This window comes from Triticum dicoccoides, chromosome 7A, assembly GCF_002162155.2.
Source record: "Triticum dicoccoides isolate Atlit2015 ecotype Zavitan chromosome 7A, WEW_v2.0, whole genome shotgun sequence".
In the NCBI taxonomy this organism is placed as follows: domain Eukaryota; kingdom Viridiplantae; phylum Streptophyta; class Magnoliopsida; order Poales; family Poaceae; genus Triticum; species Triticum dicoccoides.
In genome coordinates, this window is record NC_041392.1 from 739,179,673 (window position 1) to 739,194,263 (window position 14,591).

At 49.5% G+C, this 14,591-nt stretch overlaps 1 pseudogene; it reads right to left on the reverse strand.

Moving 5' to 3' along the window:
- LOC119334151 overlaps positions 1-7,050 on the reverse strand; it is a 9,698-nt pseudogene extending 2,648 nt beyond the window's left edge.
- Positions 7,051-14,591: the final 7,541 nt, after the last annotated feature.

Here is a 14,591-nt window from a genome sequence, read left to right on the forward strand (position 1 = left end):
GGGGCGGGGCGTGGAGGCGGAGGGGCGGCCGGGGCGGTGCGCAACGGGGTGGCCGGAGGCGGGCAGGGCGGCCGGAGCGCGGCCGGAGGCGGGCGGCAGGGCGGCGGATCTGGGGAGGGAGCTGAAAACTCCCTCCCGCGCGAAAGCGAAGAGGAAACCGGGTCGACGAGGAGTATAGGGGTTGAGCCTCTAAAAAAATTTAAGGGTTTAAGGGTTGAGGGGTTCTATTCTTTGCGATTTTTTTGTCTCAACCCGTAAAAAAGCGGTTATTTTTGAGGGTTTGAGGCTTTAGGGGTACTACTAGTAATGCTCTAACCAACTTACTTCTGCTTTATAGTGCCAAAGATCCTGTAGTAATCTGGGAAGCCTTGCAGTCTTCTCGCGGATGGTCAGGACCCGGTCCTGCGTCGGGTGCAAGATGACCTGCAAAGAATGTCCGTCAACGCATGCTCAGTCATTGATCAGCAACAACCAGCAGTCAGGAATCAAGAAACATGAGCAGTATCTTTAAAGTTTGCATTATGTACGTGGTTGTGAGGCTCAGCTCTGGTGACAACAGTCGGAGAAATCTCGTCCCACCATATGCGCCTGAATGGTCCGCAACTCAACAGACAAAATAAGGATCAGATCGTCGATGAATGGTCAATGTTGTACAAATCATACAAAAAGGAGCCTTGGCGTACTTACTTTGATGATTTTCCTTCCATGAAACTCATGGCATAGTCAGGCCATGAGTATAGGGTTGGAATTCGGTTTTGGGGTTATCTAGGTGGATTACCTTTACGATTAAGCTGAATGTAGCGTTGGAATTCGGTTTTGGGGTTATTGCGATGCTCCAGTACATCATTAGGTTGATTGTTTTTTACCTGTGGAAAAATGATATATAACACATAAAAATAAAATCCACATGGGCTCAAGTAACATTGGAGGAACAATGAGCATAGGAGGAAAATGTTATGATGTGAACCTTCGGTAAATCAGATATTGCATCTCGAAGGACAACAGCTTTCTTCCAGTGCTTATCTTTTGTTTTGTCATATGCAACGACACATTGCTGAAAAGAACAACATTATAGTAAGACAAAACAATAGTAAAAAAATTACAAAAATGTGGTGGTTATTCATGTATTATCTTAATGAAAATGCTTTTGGCACTACTACTCCTCGCTTAACAACGTCATGGGTGGGAAGTGGGAATTTTGGAAGTACCTGTGTTGCCAAATCTACATTCTTGTTGAGTAGTATAGTGTTACAAGGTAAAAAGAAGATAGAAAAGAGACACACCACTGAAGGAAGAAAATGCACGCATCCTATATTGTGGTAGTCCAAAATTTCCGGCAACCATCATCCCAAGCCTAGCTTGGTAATTCATTGCGACAAGGCGGCTTAGCGCATACTTTCCAAGGAAACCATCTTCGAATTTCAGTATATCTACTACATTTTCCATTAGAACATATTTGGGACTCAGATAGTCAACAATATCCATAAAGACAACCAACTGTTTGTTGCGTTCATCCTTAAGTGGATCATTGTGCGTTCTGTGCCTGTTTAATCCACTAATGCCTTGGCAAGGAGGCCCCCACAGAGAGTAAATGGCATAAAACCACCACTTTGAGGGCTAGATTTGCAGAAAACACTGCTACATTTTTGTTGCAGAAAACACCATGTCTTGTGTAATCTTTTTCAAAAATAACCGATTGGCGCATTTGGCTCGGTTGAGCGCGATTATGACATATGGGGCCCGCCAGTCAGGCTGATGTGGCACCAATATCTCACACCGTTACATTGAACTATTTTGCAGGACGTGGGGCCCGCTTGTAAGCATTTCCTCCTACCTTTTCTCTAGTTCTTCACTTCTTCCTAGTTTCTCTCTCTCTCCCCGAACCAGCAGCATGGTGGAGCGCCACCGCCGCCCATCGCCATGGCACCCAAGCTCCAGAAATTCATCGTCGTTAGGCCGCCCTCGCCCGGATCTAGCAAGAACCGAGCCTGTGCCGCCTTCCGTATCTCATATTCGTGTTCCCCACTCAAATCCGAGCTCGGATCCGGCAAGAACCTGGACGGCCGGCACCCCAGGCACAACCTCCGTGCCCATCTGACCATCGATAACGAGAACGACATGGAGTGCCCTGCCCTCTTGGCGGTGTGGTGACTGGTGAGCCTCGAAGTCGAGCTTCGCGGCATCGCCCCCACACAACGGGGGCACCATGACGACGAAGGGGGTTGGCCCGAGGATGATCTTGTCCACCGTGTTGCGCCTGTTATGCCATAGAGAGAAGCAGTAGGTCACCGAGCAGAGCATAAGGGCGACGTCGGCCTTTGCCTCGGCCTCGCGCGGGACGGGCGGCGGCCTCCTACCTCGGCCCCCTACCGCGATCTCCGCACAGCAACGACGACCTCTGCCTCAACCTCGACGTGATAACAGTGGCGGCAGCTTCTACCGGGGTCAGGGGCAGGACGGGCAATGGTGGGTTGGTGCAGATAAGGTGAGCACGACCAAATACTTGTCCTTTTTTTTCTTTTAATGGCAGGTGGACCCCACATGGCTTCACACGTGATGACAATGTTAGCAAACTTCACCGTTACATGTGTGGAGTATAATGTTAAGCGGCACCACGTCAGCCTGACTGATGGGCCCATCTGTCATAAACACGCTTAACAGAGCCAAATCCACCGATCAGTATTTCTTGCAACAAGATTACACAAGACATGGTGCTTTCTGTCAAGAAAATTTGACGTGTTTTCTGCAAACCTAGCCCTCAAAGTGGTGATTTTATACAATTTATTCCCCCACTGATAACATCTACAGAGCCCTTCAAAATTAGAAATATGCATAAGTAGATACCACAACAAAATGAACAAGAAAGAACAAAAAAGAGTATTATATATACTTACAGGTAACAGCAAAATACCCTCCCTAGCTATATCGACTCTCAACGAATTCTTTAATAGACTTAGGAGAATCACTGAAAGTTTTAACAAGCAAAAGGCAATATTAAAAGATTAGAATCAAAATAGAATGTAATGAACAAGAACTCAGGCCGTCAATCGGCTCCCATGTATCATCAGCAGGTCCATATCCTTTGCACCTCACATATATAAGGAGATCACATATTTAAAAAAATTATACACTAACGTAGTAGGAAACAAGCGTAGAATAATACAAAGAAGGTACAATACAATATCAACTCTGTAATATATAAGAACCTTGCATAAGGGCATCTCCAACAGGTGCAAAAAAAATCCGCGCCCTAAAATAATTTTAGCGCGCCACTGTAGCACTTTTAGTGCGCCGGACCCAAAATTGCTTTAGCAGATGCCCAAAAACCTGCGCCCCAAAAAACACGCAGTGTAAATTGTGAAGCGAGCGCAACCAGCGCCTCAAATTTGCAGCTTTTGATAGCGTTTTTCAGCATGCGCAACCATTTTTTGCGCGCGCACTGTTTTACAGCTTCTGCTGGAGCTATCCGGCGTCCAAAAAACTCGGATTTTAGCGCGTGGCCTAGTTTTAGGCGCCTGTTGGAGATGCTCTAAGAACGTCGAACAATAAAGTAGTGATACCTTAAAGCAGAGGCCTACTTGACCATTCTTTGTTGGATCACCATAACATATGTCTAAAAGTTTCTCAACCTCAAATATGTCATATGGAAGAGATTCATCTTCGTCATCTGCTATCGTCTCAGCTTGACCAAAGCCCAGCACTGCGTTGTTTTTCTGGACTTCATATTTCTCATAAAGTTCATACCAATGATGAAGAAGGGAAAGAAAATCTTCGTCCTTCTCATTTCGTACCTGCAAAATTGGAGGCAAAACATACAAGTCATTATGTTTGGTTGATGAAAGAAAGATGTCACTCATTGGAGCTTCGTTGATGGAAAACACTACCTTTGTGCATGGATGGTGATACCCCAGACTACTGCAAGCATGTTCGTTTGTATCCACCGCCCATGTCTGCGTGAGACAACAACTTTAAGATTGTCAATTTCCTTTAGATTCAGCTAAAAGCTACTAGAAATATGAAGCACGCGTACATTCTTTAAATTTATGCCAGTTGTTCGACATACTTTTGTATGTGATTCGGCAAGAAAATGTATTCTTAGAAATGAATGAATTTTCTAAGTCCACAGTCTCCTCGTATGTGTGTTTAGATGATCACTTACGTGCATGCCTTTAGTGCATGTGCTTGTATTGTCCATGCATGACCAAGACACGTACAGATGTATCAAGGAAAGCTACGTACTAACACGTACGTGCATGTGTTAAAAAAACACGTACGTGCATTAGATTTGGTACGGTATGTGTAAAGGCCGGGTCGTACAGAGCTGTAATACATGTATTCACTCATGCATGTACGTACCTGAATACCCACGCTCCGCCGGCAAGCGTGTGTACGTATACAAATACGTATGGATAACTTGCCAGCCGGCGAGCTCAATCAACACGTAATAAGACTCTCAAGGGCCTAGGGTCAACACTTTTTGTACCGACTAGAGCAGGCGCAAGAGATAAAAAGTTAAATGGATTCTGAACTAACGCGTACAGCTTAAGCTGTCGCAATCGATCAGGAAGCTACTTGGGCGAGGGGCTGAATGGATCGGGCATTGATCTAAACTGCGTCCCATCCATATCGTGTCCAAGAATATCGGAACGGTGACGGCGGCTGGTGCAGCGCCCTGCCCGTCTCCATCTCCCTATAAGAGCATCTCCGACAGGTGTCCAAAAAGAGCTCCACGTACTAAAATTTTATTTTTTTTGGCGCCGTACAGCTCCAGCAGATGCTGTAGCGCTAAAAGTTTTTAGGACTTGATGAAAAACGCTATCGCGTGCAGCATATTTTAGGCTCTGGATTGCGCGCGCTTCATAATTTGCACTGTGTGCTTTTTGTGCGCGCGTTTTTGGGCGTCTGCAAAAGCAATGTTGGTCCCGACGCACTAAAAGTACTAAAGTGGCGCGCTATAACTTTTATTGGAAGCCAAATTTTTGTGCGGCCGTTGGAGATGCTCTAAATACCCACTACATTCATGGAAAACTCACACACGAATAAACCTCGAAATAGTTTGGATCAAAACTTAGTTTTTGGTTTGGTTTTTGATTTGGTCTCACTAGTTTGGTCTCTACTGGATTTAGATAGACAAACAATTTGGTTCGGTTTGGGTTGTGGCTAATAACGGATTGGATAGGTTTGGTTGGGTGTAGACTTATGGGTTGAAAACTGCTGCAAACTATGGTTTGAGACCGGATTGATGGACTAGTCCCAAGCGAAGGTCCAAATGCCACCGCCTTCCCAGCACGCTCAGTCGCTTCTTGTCAATCTATCCATCGTCCAGCCCAAGCTTCGTCCACGTGCGTACTCGTGCCATGGGCGCCTCTGACTTGGGAGAAGATGATCTTGACTTGGACCTGCTGCACCTCCATGACCACGCCGATGACAAGGGTGACATCCATGACCATGTCGACGCCGGCGTACGTAGAACCTAGGATGTTGGGAATAAGCCATGACCGGCACAGTGGTGACCGGCGTGCGTGTGCACCAGGAGTGGTCCGTGCAGGCCACAGGAGCGTCTGTGTGTTTGTCCGTGCGTGTGTGCGCCAGGAGCGATCCGTGCAGGGCATGGGCGTGTGTGTGTGTGTGCGTGCATCGGCAGCGTGGCATGGGCGTCGGGAGTGCGTGCATGCGCGTCGGGCGGGCGAGCCGTGAAGCATGGAACATGGCGAGTGTGTGAGTGGGGTGCGTCGAGAGCGCGGCGTGGCGCATTAGTGCACGCGCGTATAAGCTCCCCTCCCTCACGTGTATTGTACCAAGCGGATCGAGTTCGTGCTCGAGGAGAAAAACAGAAAAACCGTCGGTGCGGCAAGGTGTTTGTCTGTGACCAAATTCTCTGTGTCCATTCTCCCACTGTATCTTGTTGTCTCCGGTGATGACCGGTGCGTCAGGAGTCCGTTTTAGCTAATATAGGAGACGCCGGCGACCAACACACCCTGAGCAAACGATCATGACCTAAACGGCAACTGCCTTCTTCAAGTTTTTTTGTATCCAAGTTCCAACACCCGAGCAGCAGATACTCACTAGTCAGTTACACGGTTGTTGTGCTTTGTCCATGGTTTGAGTTTGTGGGTTTAATCCAAAACTTGGAAACAATTTAAGCTGGATTGGGTGAGAAATACGTATAGTTTGGTTTGGTTTGGATTCTAGCTACAAGTTTTTGGTTTGGATTGGTTTGGACACTGGAGCTATACTCGTACAGTCTCGACTGGTTTTGGCCTGGATGTCAAACTATTCACAGGTTTACGCACGAAGCACCTAGGGGAGCCGCTGACGAAGATCTGACATCATGCCAATCGTCTTTTCTCAAGGTGAGAACTGATACTAATCTCTCCCATCTCTCCTCTATTTGCACATCTCCACGGTGGCCAGCGGAGTTGCGGCCGCACGGCCGGAGACGGAGCCGGCCGCCGGCTCTATCTCTTACCGCTGAAGACGACGAAACTGTGCCGGGTGCGGCCGTTCATGTTCAGCCCTCGGTACACGGTCTGCTCGTGCAATGACGTACACCCTCTACCGGAGAACCTGCGAGGTCGATGATGACGCGCCGGGCTGTCGTTGGTGCGTAGCTCCCGGCGCACTCCTCGTCGGCGACTCCCACACGCCGGCCTGCCTTAAAGACGACGACGCCGGGGGTTGCCTCTCCTGTCCAACCACCGGTGATTCCTTCATGTTGGACTCAGAACCGGCGGCGATGAGCCGGGCTGTCCTAGCCCTCGGCGCACCCTCTCTCCATCGACAACTCCGCTAAGGCGATGACGGGCTGGGATTGTCATGCGTGCGCGGCCTCTGGTGCGCCCGCCGCTCACGATGACGACGGGCCGGGGCTGTGCGGCCCTCGGTGCACTACTCACCGGTGACGATGTGTCGGGGTTGCCGCCCATCCGGTCCCCAGCGCACCCTTCACGCAAGACGACGATGTGTCGGGGCTGCCGCCCGTACATGGTTCCCGATGCATTACTCGACGACTCCCATGATGACGTGTGACGTACCGGGGCTGCCGTCCATGCACGGTCCCCGGTGCACCCTCCACCGTCGACCGTCGGCAACACCATCATGTCGGGACTCGGTGACACAGCCGTTCTCAGGCGCGATCTAGTGTGCCACCCCCTCCTGCCTACATCATCGACGGTGTCTGGCGAGGCCCCGCCGCATCGCGCGACCTCACTCGCCCTCGGTCTCGCCGGTCCATGGAGGCGCCATGGGCTAGCCAAGACTTGGTGACATGATCCGTTCAACGCGCTAGCGGCGTCGAGGCGCTTGACGAGTCACGACGACTTCTCGTAACTATGGCGGCGAGGACAACACCCGACTGGGGCTGGGACATGCGTTGGCGTATCCTGCGACCTCCCTCTTCTCCGAGACGAACACGTGTCGCACGGGCCGGGGGTCCAGTCATGCGTAGCGGCTTCCGGTCCGACGCGTCCATCGCGGCCGCGGGCTCGGCGTCACCATTAGCACGCCGTGTCAGCAGTGCACGCTCATCGGCAAGCGGCCTACCCAACTGGGGCCACCACGCCAAGCGGCGCAAGGTGGCCACTACCTCCGCTATTTGGCGGCCGTGTATGTGGTCAACGATGAATGTGTGCACTCCATGTGTCGCACGTCCATCCATTCCTTCTTCTCCTTCAAACATCTACTATCGCGGAGCATACCCCTCGCACATCCGGCAAAGCTACAAAGCCATCAACGACGTTCAAGCCAAAGCCCAATCATACATGCTACCCAACTCCAACAACAACGACGCCATAGGTCGGTGTGGCCGGAGCAAAGGCCACGTTTTTGATGGCGCGTGTACCACCTAGTACACGGACTCTGTCGTCGCCACACACACCATCACCATGCATGAGGAACGCGAAGCGAAGAACGAAGACGACCACTGCGCAGCCTAATCGAAGGTGTCCTGCGGTACTATCCACGGGAGTAATTAACCGGAGGCTTAAATGATGATCGCGGCATGGAATAAAAGAGAAGAGAGAACAAAATAAAAGAGAGTCGCCTCAGCAAACTCGATCGACCAGCGACCAACTAGCATGGCTGGTCCGCGAATGCCTCCTAAGCCGATACAGCGATCAGCGCAAGGCTATTTAGGCCGGCTAGCTTGCTTGCACGGGAGCGGTGTGGGACTACAAAAGGTCGAGGCTGGCTGCGCTCGTTACCGGTCGGTAAGTAGTACTAGTATCATTTTTACGGCGGCTGCTACTCGGCTGGCCTGCCGTCCGATCTGGACCCCCGCGTGCGTTGATCGCAAGTTCGCGAGAGCGAGTATAGGCTGACCCAGTTCATCCTCACACAGTGTCCCAACCCCGCGCTGCACCCCCTACGCAGTGTCGCTCGTCGAAGCCGTATCACCCTGAGCACAAACTCCGGCCACAATCTCTTACAGGGCACACGGGAGGTGTTTTATACCCGGGCCACGCCAAGGCACACACCCCACGTCCCTACCCACTCGAGCGTTTGATCCGGCCTGCTCTGGCCGCGCCCACGGCGCGCACGCGCACGCCCCGGTCGCGGCGAGCTCGCAACAAACCAACTCGTCCAGCCCTTCACGTTCGCCCTAGTCCTGCACGTCGGGTGCACTCACACACGCACACCGCGCACACACTAACGCACACACAGGACATACGCTAGTCGGACAATGCCCATACAGACACACGTGCCCGCCACGGTGCTCGCCACGTTGGGCGCGGGCACACACTACTCGCCGTGCCACCGTGACTTATTTCCTATCTATCCTAAGCCACGTCTACAGAAGGGCCGGCTCGTCGATGTCGATGTTGGCGAGGAGAGCCTTCTCCGCCTCCTCCGCCTTCTTCGGCTTCGTGCAGTCCTGCCAGAAATGCCCGCGCTGGTCACAGTTGTAGCATCGGCCACGCCGTTTTCCCTCCGCCGCACGACGCCGTGCTGCTGCCAGCATCGTCATAGTCGAAGCCGCCGCCGTTCCGCCGACTGAGCCACCGTGAGCATCAACTACTTGTCCGCCCACTCACCACCGACCTACGCATGCTGCCGTGACCTGTCGTCGAAAGCTTTCAGCCGACCCAGTGCCTCCTCGAACGGCAACGTGTTGATGCGCAGAACTGCTCCATTCTAGCGACAACGGTGTACAGGTGGTCGGGGACCGAGTTCAGGAGCTTCTTCACTATCGACGGGTTGTCCAGCGTCGAGCCTAGCCCTGCTAGCGCGCCACCATGCGGCCGATCTTCCTGGCGAACGCGTCCAACGTCTCTCCGTCCGCCATGCACAATCGCTCGGACTCGCCTCGAAGATTGCCCAGCCGCGCCGCCCTGACCCGATCCACGCCGACAAACCGTGTCTTAAGGCTGGTCCACAGCTCCTTCGCCGTCTTCTTTGATGAAACTTGCAGCAAGATGTCCTCCCGGAGCAGGTAAACCCTTGTCGTCTTGTTCTTCTTTGCGTCGACCGCCACGGCGTCCGTAGAGCCACCACATCCCATAGGCCCTGCACGGCGAGGTTCGCCTCCACCTTGATCGCACACACGGTGTAATTCTCACCGGTGAGCACCGGGCATTGCAAGGACAGCGAGCTCCCTGCACCGCCTGCGTATGGGACGATTGACATTGCCGGCGAGCTCCTCAGAACCCTAGCTCCGATGCCATGTGTTGGGGTCGAGCTCTTGCCCAAGCTCACCCTCTCGTCGCTCTCACTCTCTCTCTGGCTCAAACCGAAGGAAGAAGAAGAAGGCACAGTGGACACAGAGATTTCCGGCGACGAACGCCTGTTAGCTAGACTACAGGGTATCTAGCTTTCCCGGGATCAAGCGAAGAGAAGCCCTAAGCAGCGAAGAGAGAAGATGCAGCAGCCGCATATATATATCTGGAGCTGAATCAGTGAACACACGGTCCCATGCACTGGTGATAGAGAAGCTCAAGTGCTAGTACTACTTAGAAGCTTTATTTCTTGTTGACTCACTGAGTTACAACCGAAGGACTCCAGTCCATATATAGTGGACTACAAGTTGGCTGTGAGCAGCACGTGTACAGCCACGTACACACACTAGAAGCTACACTACGTACTAGATTCATTTCTTGCATGCACAGCTCATGCATCACCATTCTACAGAAGACACGTTCCTTCCTTACTAAATAAGCTTGCCGACATGCACCTGGATATTTTGCAGCATTCAATTAGCTCATGCGTTGCACTTGCCGACAGCATGATATTTTGAGTACTCAGCCGACGGAGCAAGCAAAGATGATACGTATTTTAACAACGCCCGCCGCACGTTCGGCAATTTATTTCTCCCCGAACACAAACTCTAGCCACAATCTGTTACAACGCACACGGGTTCCGGTGTGCTATTCAACCTGGCCACCCAATAGCTTCTCGTGGTGGATGGAGTTGCGGGTTCCAACGATGGGCAAGGCTTCATAGATCCTAGGGCTGCATGGCATGTTAGGCGACGAGAAGATTCTAGGAGAGGAAGGAAAGACAACCAAGGGCTCCATCATGAGCCAATGGCCAGCGAGTGTCTACTTTCTCACTTATTGTGGGGCCTATTTTTTGATGAGAAGCCCCAGGCTAATTGTTCGCAGCCTCTGATGCGCCGCTGGCCCAAGACGAGCAGCCTCTGATGCGCCGCTAGATTTCCTACCGTATGTCATCATCAAAGCAGTCGGTTGTCATGCTCCCACACGCGGTTGTCGTCTGAGGACTTCCATCGCTCTCGGTGCATGTCCTAGACTTGGGGCGCCATGCTTTCCACCAACGACATGGTCGACCGCCACATTCATGCATGCGATAAGATTTGGGTACCCCATGACAATGTCCCACCATGCATGGTCCTCAAGAACAGTGATATGATTAAAAAAAATAGAACCGCGACATGTGTGAGACCTCCGAGGAGGCTCTTAATCCTGCCCCCAAGGAAGATAGTATGGAGATGGAGGGGTGATTAAGAGGGAAAGAACTAGATGGGGGAGAACTAGACCACGGACTATATATAGTTGTACGAGGACAAGTCCAATTGGAACGGCAGAGATGGAGGCGTGACTCGAGAAAGAATGTGAAAATAATATTAGGCTTTTGCGTCTTGTTACATGCTCAAGTGATTGCCTACAAGGTTGGGTGTCTTTATATTTTATATGTGTACTAGCACAAATGCCTGTGCGTTGCAACGGGAGAAAAATAACGAGGTGCTAATAATAAAAATGGTATATGAGTGATCATGCACCGAACTGATTGAAGGAGGGAACTTAGTGGGACATACCCCATGCATCCGGAAGACTTTGTGTATCAATGTATCTATCCTCCCTTGGCTTTCTGGTCCAATAGAAAGCACAACATCGAAACATGAATAATTTGCCACTTAACTCATTGCATCTTTGCGGTGACCTCCTTTGACTAATATAACAAAGGCTTCATCTCCCATTTTGAGGAGGTAGGAGGTGAATTAAGTCTGACAAACCTTCACAAGAGGCTCTTGCAAGCAACAAAATTGAGGTTTGGCAAGCATGCACGCTCGACTGCCCATGAGATCACAAGATGACGAAAATATGGCAATTCGATCAGAAAGACCATATATACCTTATCGCAAGCACATGTGCTAAGTCTAATTATCATGTGCATGAGGTTGCAGGTCCTTCTGAAGTTGTAGGTGATGCCCCTCTCGAGGTGTTCTAAAAAAAGTTGTAGGTCCTCGTCGCTGGCTGGTGGACAACACTCGTCGTCGGAGCCGGGCCACCATTGTGTATGGTCACCGCCACGCAGACCGCTCCTCTATGTTGGTCCTCCTTGTCGCCGAGCTGTTGCACTATGTGGTCGGCCGATGGCTAGCGCCGGCCGAACCGCCACATCGTGCATGTTCGTCGGGTCACACACTCTCGCATTAGTTTAGCGGCTCACAAATCCCACGTCCCTATTAACATTAAGTTATATTTATACTTTGGCATTTCAAAAAAAAAATGATGTCTGAAAGGTAAAGAGTTTACAATGCTTGGTGCTCTTTTGTTGACACATTGCCGCCAACAATAGGAGCACCCCCCCCCCCATTCGAACGTATCCACTTCTTCCCTGGACATTATCATCGGGCCTCGTTGGGGATTGATTAGGGCACACAGAGCTGCCAGAGAGATGTTAAAACGGAGGGGAGTGCTCCTCTATCCTAGTTGGCGTGCGGGAGCGAAACATAACATGAGTAAGATGGGGTGTTGTCGCATTCTCTCTGCTCTTCATCTCTCCCTCTTCCCTCCCTATCTCACTAACGACATCGGTGACATTCAGTGTTGAGGAATATCGTCTTAATTGTCAGCAAGTCTAAGTGAGCTCCAAATACCTTCTCCCTTTGAGAAACATCTAGTTCCAATATTTCACTCACTTTTAATTATTGTATCTGACGATAGTAACAACAAACATCAAGTAATTACCCGAAAAAAATCAAGTAATTATAATCGGCAAAATTACTTCACGTACGATAGAATCTAGTACGATTTCCATCCGACGTGACAGTGGATGGTGAGGATGCTTTTTACATAAGCGATTGACGCTGCCTATACTGCATCGTACAAAAATCTTAAGAGATCTATCTTATGTGAAACACTTATAATTGGCACTTATTCCAATTTATTTTTTCAATCGGTAGCACATAGCTTCCAGCAGCTTCTAATCGGTGCAACCATTAAAAAAAAAAGGAAAGCAATAGACCAAGAATCCCCCACCGAGCTCCCTTATCCAGACAACGTTGCTCGTCATCCATCACCGCTCTGAGTCCCAGCCTTTTTTGCTTGGGGGCACAACAAGTTCCATTCCATTCTCTGCTCCCAAAGGTCGCTAGGCTCTCTCCGGTTGACCACAACTACCTTCTCCGGTGACCACGCGCCACAGCAACCTCTTCCTTCCATTCCAGTGGCGCTCCTTTCCCACTTTGGAGTTCATTCATCCTTATTCCTTTTCCTTTGGCCTCTTTTTTCTTCCTTATAGCCTCTTATTTCTTATTCCTAGATGGCTTCTCTTATTCGTAGATAGCTTCTTAACACCCAGACAAATCTAAGACGTATATAAATTAGATGCATTGGATGTAAGGAGCCGATGTGGGACTATTTAAAAAGTAAATTGACATCAGGATAGGTGGGATGGATCACCGGCTGCAGCACGGCGTAGCTCGCGTTGTTTTTTTCTTTAAGCACGTTGAGGTTGGTTTTGAGACGGAGAAAGGAAAGCTACTTAGGAAGTTTTGAGACGGACGAACGAACGGACGGTTTTGAGTCGGATAAAGGAAAGCGACGTACCAAGTTTTGAGACGGACGGAGGAGCTGAAGAAAAATAGTACCACCTCAGGCAAACCATATGAAAAAAACTGAAAGCGTAAAATCACTGGAAGAAGCGTATTGTGACGGTGAACCCGGAGACCCAATCCGTGCTTTATTATTAGGGAGAGATATCAGATTGGCATGTCTATATTTGTGTTCCGGTTGACCCACCATCTACGCTCGGAACCTTCAACCCTAAAAAATGCTCATCTAGGCCCGTGAATGGGCCTTACGAGTTTTTACAGCAATGCACGTATAATTCATTAAAAATCGACAAGGTTACCTCACATAGATCCTCCCACATGAGTGGTGGTCGAGGACACGCAGGCGATATAAATGACATAATCATGTTTTCCGCTAAAAAAAATTCTAGACCATTTCCTCTCGTGCATTTCCCACCTAATATCCGTTTGCAGCCTGATAATTCCTCACTTAATTTCTCACATCATGTGTTTCGTGACTGAGAGTTCTCGCTTACTTTCTTAAGACATGTATTCCCGCCAAAATTTTCCTGTTGTGATTCTCATACAATATCTCTATCTCAAATGTTTTGCACTCAATTTCTCATCATGTGGTTGCCGCCTAAAACATGAACCCTGATTATTTAAGGTGAACATTTATCATGATAACATCATATTGATGGAACCATCACATGAATTTTGCCAAAGAATTTATGAAAAACAAGATTTATTTCACAAGAAGAGAACTTCCTACAAGCTCATGGTTGCAAAACAAAATTAGTAATAATAATACAAAGAGAACCACCGATATTCAGTACAAATTATTTTGATGATTGAGCAGAAAGCGCAATTTCTCCTCCGCGTGAAAATAACTGAAAGCCACACCAGCCAAGGGTTATCAGGGTAACATCATGCTGGTGCAACCATCACATAAACATCATACTGGTGCAAACATCATACTGGACACAATACAATTTCATAAAATGGTTACTTACTACCAGGCAATGAAAGAAAAAGAAGAAGTAATAATAACACAGAGAGAAGCATCGATATTCAATACTTCCTCTATAAAGAAATATAAGAGCGTTTAGATCGCTACAGTTGTTGGTCATCGACTTGAGAAAAATGTTGATAAGTCTGTGTCATATAATATGTTGGGGAACGTAGTATTTCAAAAAAATTCCTACGATCATGCAAGATCTATCTAGGTGATGTATAGCAACGAGAGGGGAGAGTGTTGTCCACCTATCCTCGTAGACCGAAAGAGGAAGCGTTATGACAACACGGTTGATGTAGTTGTACGTCTTCACGATCCGACCGA